We start from the raw sequence: 8,430 nt of genomic DNA on the forward strand, positions 1-8,430 counted from the left end.
ACCCTTACTGTCACACACATAATGTCTCACCAAACACTTACCCTTATCATTTTACACTACCTGCTTATTAACTTAGTTTTTAACCTCAAATGATGACTCATGTATGTGGTCCTACATCCACTCACATAGCTCAACCAAATGCACAAGCTAGCTATCCAAGAGAGCCTCAAAATATTCAAGAAAGGATCCATATTAACCTTATTCCTATGATTTACATTGAGTTGTTCTCTCATTTGATAAAGAGCCACCTCATATACCTTATCTATTTAGAACCCTTAAAGCAAGCTTACCCTAAATGGTGTGATACTAATGCTAAGTGTAATTACAATTATGAAAATATAGCCACTCAACTAAGAATTGCCTTAATCTTAAATACAAGGTGCAAAATCTGATCAAGGTTGGTCTATTGAGTTCAATACTTTGAGAGGTCCAAACATCAATGAAAATCTATTGTCAAATCATGTTAAGAGAACAACCAATGCTATAAATGATGATAAAGCCTGTTATATCAAAAGAAGTGCTGATAATGTGAAGACTCAATTGGATCAAGGCTTTGATGTTTTGATAAAAGCTAACATGATTCATCCAGTACCTTTAGGTCATAAGGTTTGTTATGATAAGCCTAATTAAAACTACTCTTACCAGTATCATATGGGGCTACAAGACACTTAATTCAAAACTACGGTACTTTTCACCAAAATTTACAAAAAATGATAGATGCTTCCTAAATTGAATTTTATGAAAAACTTAAAAGAACTATGATGAATGTAATAATAGGGGAATCTATGAATGATGAATCAACTAAAGGACAAGATGAGAAGCCATTTGTGTATCTATTTTTGTCAAGCGCTAAGTTAAAAGATTGTAAGATAATAAAGTTACCTGCATTCTTTAAACCTCTTAAAAAGTAATACACTGAGTCAAACCTTAACTGTTTAAGTTTAAGCATTAAAGGTATCTTTTATGTATGGGCTAGTTTATCCATTATTATTCCAATAAAATTATTTGCATAATGCCTTATCATTACAATTTTTTTTTAATCTGTATTCTTTCATTCTTGTGCATATACACTTGCCTACATTCTTTCCATGGCACCTATTTTCAGGTTTTCAAATAATGAATGTAAAAGCAATCTTGACAATAACCTAACATATGATATTGAGAATATTATTCATATTAATGAATTTGATAATGAAGAAGCTTCAAATGATTATATTTTATCCTCTGAGTTAATGAAATTAATGGAACAAGAGAAAAAACCAATCGAACCACATTAAGAACCTCTAGAAATGGTTAATTTTAGGGATAAAAAAAATAAGAAAGAGATTAAAATTGGCACAACACTGTCACCAAATGATTAAAAAAAGGTTAATAGATCTTATTCATAAATATGTATATGTATTCACATGGTCCTATGAAGACATGTCAAGACTCAGCACTGATATCATAGAGCACAAACTACCATTGAATCTTGAATGTAGCCAATGTAACAAAAGTTAAGACTCATGAAACCTGAAGTGTTATTGAAATCAAGGAGGAAATCAAAAAACAATACGACGTTAGTTTTCTCAAAGTAGCCAAGTATCCTGAATAGGTGGCTAATATAGTCCTAGTCCCCAAAAAGGTTGGCAAAGTCAGAATGTGTATAGATTATCCAATTTTTAATAGGGCAAGTCTAAAAGATAACTTCTCATTACTTTATATTGACACACTTATGGATAACACTACCAAGCATTATATATTTTCATTCATGAATTGTATTTTAGGCTATAACTAGATTAAGATAGCTTCTGAAGACATGGAAAAAAATCACATTTGTAACAATGTGAGGAATTTTTTGCTACAAAATAATTTCTTTTAAATTAAAAAATGTTAGAGCCATATATTAAATGGCAATGGTAACTTTCTTCTATGATATTATGCATAAAAAGATCCAGGTATATGTGGATGATATGATTGCTAAATCCTGTGAATGAGAGGATCATGTCACTAATCTCAAAAAGTTATTTGAAAGATTAAGAAAGTTTAAACTCAAGCTCAATCTTGTCAATGGCACATATGGTGCCAAATCTGAAAAACTGTTGATGTTCATAATAAGTGAAAGAATAATATATGTGGATTAAGATAAAGTATATTCTATTCAAAATCTATCTCTTCTAAGAACACAAAAAAAGTGAGAGGTTTTTTTGGAAGATTAAATTACATTACTCATTTTATCTCTTAATTTACGTTGAAATGTGATTCCATTTTCAAATTGTTTCATAAAAATAACCAAAATGAATGGAATAATGAATGTCAAGTCGCTAGGAAACCTCTAATATTGTATCTAATTATGAATGAGAATTCCATGGGAAACGTATTAGGGCAACATAATGAAATAGACAAAAAAGAACAAGTTGTTTACTATTTGAGGAAAAAATTTACTGACTATGAGTCAAGATATACACCTTTGGAAAGAATGTGCTGCACATTAGCTTGAACAACTCAAAAACTTAGGCAGTATATGTTGTACCACACAACTTGGCTTATTGCAAAATTAAATCTTATCAAGTATATTTTTGAAAAACCTTCATTATCTAGGAAACTAGCTAGATGGTAAGTTATATTTTTAGAATACGACATTGTTTATATAACTAAGAAAGTAATCAAAAGAAGTGCAATAGCAGAATTCCTAGTAAATTGAGCTACTAATGACATTGAGCCAATGAAGCTTAATTTTTCTAATAAAGATTTAATAACTGTCGAAAAAGAGGGATCTATAAAGAAATCATGGAAAAATTTTTTTAATGGAGCTTTAAATGCTTTTGAACGTAAAATTAGGGCAAATCTTGATATCTCTATATGATAATTATTAATGTATTACAACTAGATTGAATTTCAGTTGCACTAATAATATGATTAAATATGAAGCATGTATTATAGGTTTAAAAGCTGCAATTGAAAAGAAAATTAAGGTATCAAAGTTGTATAAAGATTTGGCTTTGGTAATTTATCAATTACATAAAAAATGGGAGACAAGAGATGTAAATCTAGTTCAATACCAAAAATAAAATTTTGAATTGATTAAGCAATTTGAAAAGATTCAATTTGAGCATTTTCCTAGAGAAAAAAAATCAAATTATTGACGCATTGGCTCTTCTAGCTACTATGATGGAACTGAATAAGAATTCTAAAATCCAATCCATCAAGCTAAAAGTAAAGGACTTGTAGTGCATTGTTCAAATATTGAAGAGGAAATTGATAGACAACCTTAATACTATGCAGTACAGTAAATGTTAATTATATCTCAAACATACAACAAAAATGATAAAAGAATCATTCGAAGAATAGTTGTGGGATTCTTTCTTGATGGAGAAGTGCTATACAAGAAAAGTCAAGATCAAATGCTTCTAAGATTTGTAATTGCCATTAAAGCGAAAAAAGATACTTAGAAAAGTGTATGATGGGATTTGTAGAGCCTATGAAAATAAATATATGATAGCCAAATAAATAATGAGGGTAGGATATTACTGGCTATTAATGAAAAGTGATTGTATCAATTATGCTAGAAAGTGCCATAAATATCATATTTTATGTGAATAAAATTAATATTCCTCTAACCAATTTGTATGTTCTGACACCTCTATGGCTATTCTTAATGTGATGCATGGATGTGATTGGACCTATTATCCTAAAGGTTTCAAATGGGCATCAATTTATATTTATGATGATAGACTATTTTACGAAGTGAGTGAAAGTAACCCCATATGCTAGTATCACAAGGGCAGTAGTATGAAAATTTTTTAAAAAAGAGATAATATGTTGATATGAACTTCTAGATAAGATCATATTTGATAATGCTAAAAATTTGAATAGCAAAATGATAAATAAAATCTACGCTTAGTTTAATGATAAACATCATAATTTTGCACCATATTAGCCAAAGATAAATGGGACAGTAAAGGCTGCTAACAAGAAGATAAAAAAAATTTTGGAAAAGATGATTGATATTTATAAGGATTAGCATAATAAGTTGCTTTTTGTCTTTTATTCTTACAGGACATTGATGTAAACATCCACTGGAGTTATTCTATTTTCACTAGTTTATGGTATGGAAGTTGTGTTACCAATTGAAGTAAAAATTTCTTCCCTAAAAGTTCTAATGCAAGCTAAGTTAAAAAAAGTAAAAAAGGTTAAAAATTGTTATAAACAAAGAGAAAATCTCATCAAAGAGAAAATAATGATAGCATTATGTCATAATGTATTATATCATAAGAGAATAATGTGAGCACATAATAAAAAAGTTCATCCTTAACGATTTTCGAGAAGTATAATTGATTTTGAAAAAGATTCTTCCAAACCAATATAACAATCGAGAGAAATTGATGCCAAATTGGAATGGCCCATGTGTGGTGAAAAAAGCTTTTTTTGGTGGCACACTAATTCTAACTAAAATGGATGGTGGTGAATTGCCAAAACTATTATGTGTATGTTTCTTTCTTTGTGATTTTTCTTTATTGTTATTGATTGCTCAATTACTTGTTGCTTTGCTGAATTGTCAATTGCTTTTGTAATCTTCCCCTCTAATTGCTTATTGATTTTCCACCTCCCTTAACCTAAGAACTTCCCCCCCAAACTGACAGCTTTGTATTACTTGATGATTGTTAATTGTGTTGCTTTTTTTTTTTTTTTGAGCTTGTAATTGACGCTTTATATAATGATTAAATCCCTTTTCAACTTAAAAATTTTTAATACCAATTAAATCTATCAAAATCTTGCCAAAATTTTTTTTCCTTCTTGTAGAAACTTGATTCATAAGAATTATCAAAATAAAATTAACCTTTAAATTTCAAATCTAATAAAATCACAATATTTAAAAAAAATTAAAATTCATTTTCCTTTTTTTACCAAATAACAAAACATAAATAAAAATAAAGAAAGAAAGAAAATAATATAAATAAATTAAAAACACTTTTCGACCTTTAAATTTGGGCCTAAAATTCAATTTCATAAATAAAAACTCGATTGAAGAATTTCGCAACCTATTATCGAAAAAAATTAAAAGCCCATTGAATATCAAGAAAAATTTTTGGACAAAATGGAATGTCTACAACACTTAGTTATTTTGTTCTTAAGTTTTAATTACTACCATTTTAAATTTCTATTTTAGTTTGCTTGTTCAGTTATTTAAGCTTGGTTTTTGCATTGATTTGTTTCTTATTTAATTTCATTTTCATGCAATTTTATGATGTTAAATGTTTTTCTTATGCTTTTAATTTTCCAAGTCTTGATGCCATTTCATTTTCCATTTTTCTAGCTTTTACTTGTTGATTTTAATTTCATTTTTTTATTCTTTAAGTGCGGTTTTATGTCTTCACTTCCTATAGATTATTTGTTTTTTTTTTTTAATCCATATTTCCATGTAATGAAGTTAGATTTTAAGTTTTCGTGCATTTCATTTAAGTTTGTGTCTCATTTAGACCTTAGGATCATTTTAGTATTATTTGCAATTCCATTGTGATTTTTAGCCCTTATTTCGGTTCCGTTCAAGTTTGTTTTTCAGCATGTTTTACAGCTTTTAATCATGTTTGTCAATCTCATCTCACTTCTAAAGTCATGTTAGTTTAGTATCATTTAAGTAAGCTTTAAGTTAGGGTTCATGTAACATGTTAGGTGTTTGTGTTTTTGCATTAATTAGTTTGCTATATGTTGGTTGTTTATATTCTGTTTCCAGCTTTAAATGCAATATTTTGTATGTTAATTGCATTTAGTTTATGTTAGTTTAAGACCAATTTGTCTAGGATTAATGTTCATATGGTTTTCATCTAGATTACTAAGTATTTACTTCTTGTTTCTTTTGTCATTGGCTAGGTTTATTTGCTGCTTTCTTACTTGCTGTCAGGTGCAGTTTTAAACTCTTTTTTTGTGCCATTTACCTTTTGTTTCATACCTTTAAATTACTATGCAAATTATGTTTGAATGTTGATTTAATTTCTCTTGTTGGTTTTGTGTTCAATTTCTTTAAATTTCATGTTGGTTAGCTTGTAGTATTTTTTTTATTGCATTATGTGTGTTTAAATTTCCACCCATGCACTTTCATGCATTCAGTTCCTTTGCATTTCATTTCCATGCATGTTTAATTCATTTTAAGCAACACTTAGGTTATTAATGCATTAAGTTAATTTATTTTAGTTCATGTAATTAAACTTTAGTAGTTTAAATTTCATGCATTTTAGTTTCTTATAGTAGAGTAGGCGGAGAGCATTCTAGTTATTTTATGTACATCTTACATTACTTAGTTTCATGCATAGATGTTTTAGGTTATTTAGATTTTCATCTCATTTAGGTTATTTAAGTAATGTTAATTTCATGTTTAATTAATTTGGATTTCATGCACAATTTAATTCAATGTCTTTTATTCTCATGCTTTAACTTAGATTTTAATTTGTATCTTTAGGTTTTAAAATTTTCATTTTAATAACTTTTCTTATTTAGCAACTTTTCATTTTTAATAAGTTTTAGATTTAATTTGCTTAATATCATAATTTGTAATAATTTAGGTTTAAGTAATTTCATTAATTTAAGGTTAATTAGTAATTTCATCGAACTTTTCTTAGAACCGAGTATAATCTATTTATCCAATTTCAATACTTAGCCCTAAGTTAATTTCAAATTTAATCTATGTGAAGATGATACTCAATTCTCATCATTTATATTACTTGAATGGCCTGTAAATTTACAAATCATCTTGCATTAAGATGCTCCAAATTTTTATATAATATTGTAACTAATATCCCAAATGTTTTTTAATGAATGAAATTATTTATTCTTAAAAGAAAATTTTCAAAGTAAGAACAAAGTCACATAAAGTAAAGTAATGCATATTTAGAAGAGAATGAGTGTAATTAATCCATATAAATCAAATCAAAATGATTAATTACAAAACAAATGTCTTTTATTTAATACTATACATGTGTCAAAAAGTTAAATCATTCACATTGAATTTTTTTTTTCAAAAGTTTCATCTTTTATATACTTAAGGTAAATTACGCCGTTGATAACTTATCTATGATCTTATTTTTAAAATAGTCACTAAATTATTAAAATTTTTAATTTAGTTATTAAAATTTAAGTAAATATTATTTTGGTTATACAACTGTTAGTCTATAACAGTGAGTTGACGTAGCAATCCATATCAATGATTAGGTGTCGCATGATTTTGCCATATCAATAAAATTTTATTTTTCCAATGTCACGTCAATAATGCCATGTAACATATTGATTGATGTGGCACATGTTAGCTTATTAGGCATTGTCACATCAACATATTGTTAGATACTAATAATTGCATGATCGAAAAAATATTTAATCAAACTTGAGTAACTAAATTTAAAAAACTTAATAATTAGGTGAACATTTAAAACAACCATATTAACATATAGTTGTATTTGGTATATTAGATTATGATAAAATAGGATAAGATAATATTATGAATAGGATTAGATTAAATAATTTCATCTTATCTTGTGCTTAATGTATGTAAGTAAGATAGGATAATTTTTTTTGTCAAAATTATCCTTCCTCAAAATTTATATAATTTAAATTATTAATGTAATTTTTAAGGATATAATAAAGTGTGTAAGTTCAATCACATAGATTAAAAATAATTCTCTCCACTTTGAGAGAATTGAACCATCCTATGCCAAGAGGATGATTAATCATCCTTATAATCATGTTTGGTTCTTTAGATACAAAATAAATATAATATAAAATAATTATCATATTATCCTATCCATTATCCTATACACCAAATATGAGCTATGGATGTGTTTGGTACATAAGATACAATAAGATATGATAAGATAATATTATAAATATGATTAAATTAAATAATGGTATCTTATCTTATATTTGATGTGTGATAGGATAATATAATATTATAAATAGGATTAGATTAAACAATATCATCTTCTCTTATGTTTGATGTGTGCAAGGATTGAGATAGAATAATTTATTATTGATCAAAATTATCTTCCCTTAAAGTTATACAATTTAAATTATTGATGTAATATTTAAATATATAATAGAATATGTAAGTTTAATCCTATGGATTACAAATAATTTTCTTTACTTTGGGATAATTGAATCATCTTATATTAATAGAATGATTAATTCTCCTTGTAATCTTATTTCTTTCTCTAGATACAAAATAAATATAATATAACATTATTATCTTATTTATCTATCATCCTATGCATCAAACATGATTTATATTTATTATTATATAAGATTATATGCAACTATTAATTTATTAATCTAATATATATATATATATTATAACAATACACATAAACAAGTTTGCCACATAGGTATCCATATGAATAATTCTTTTAAATGACACATAGGATAGCTTTTTAAAAGAATAAGATAGTTTCTTTTAATTACAAATTA

Source organism: Durio zibethinus, chromosome 1 (genome assembly GCF_047325235.1).
Source record: "Durio zibethinus cultivar Kanyao isolate XHJ-2024 chromosome 1, ASM4732523v1, whole genome shotgun sequence".
Classification (NCBI taxonomy): Eukaryota; Viridiplantae; Streptophyta; class Magnoliopsida; order Malvales; family Malvaceae; genus Durio; species Durio zibethinus.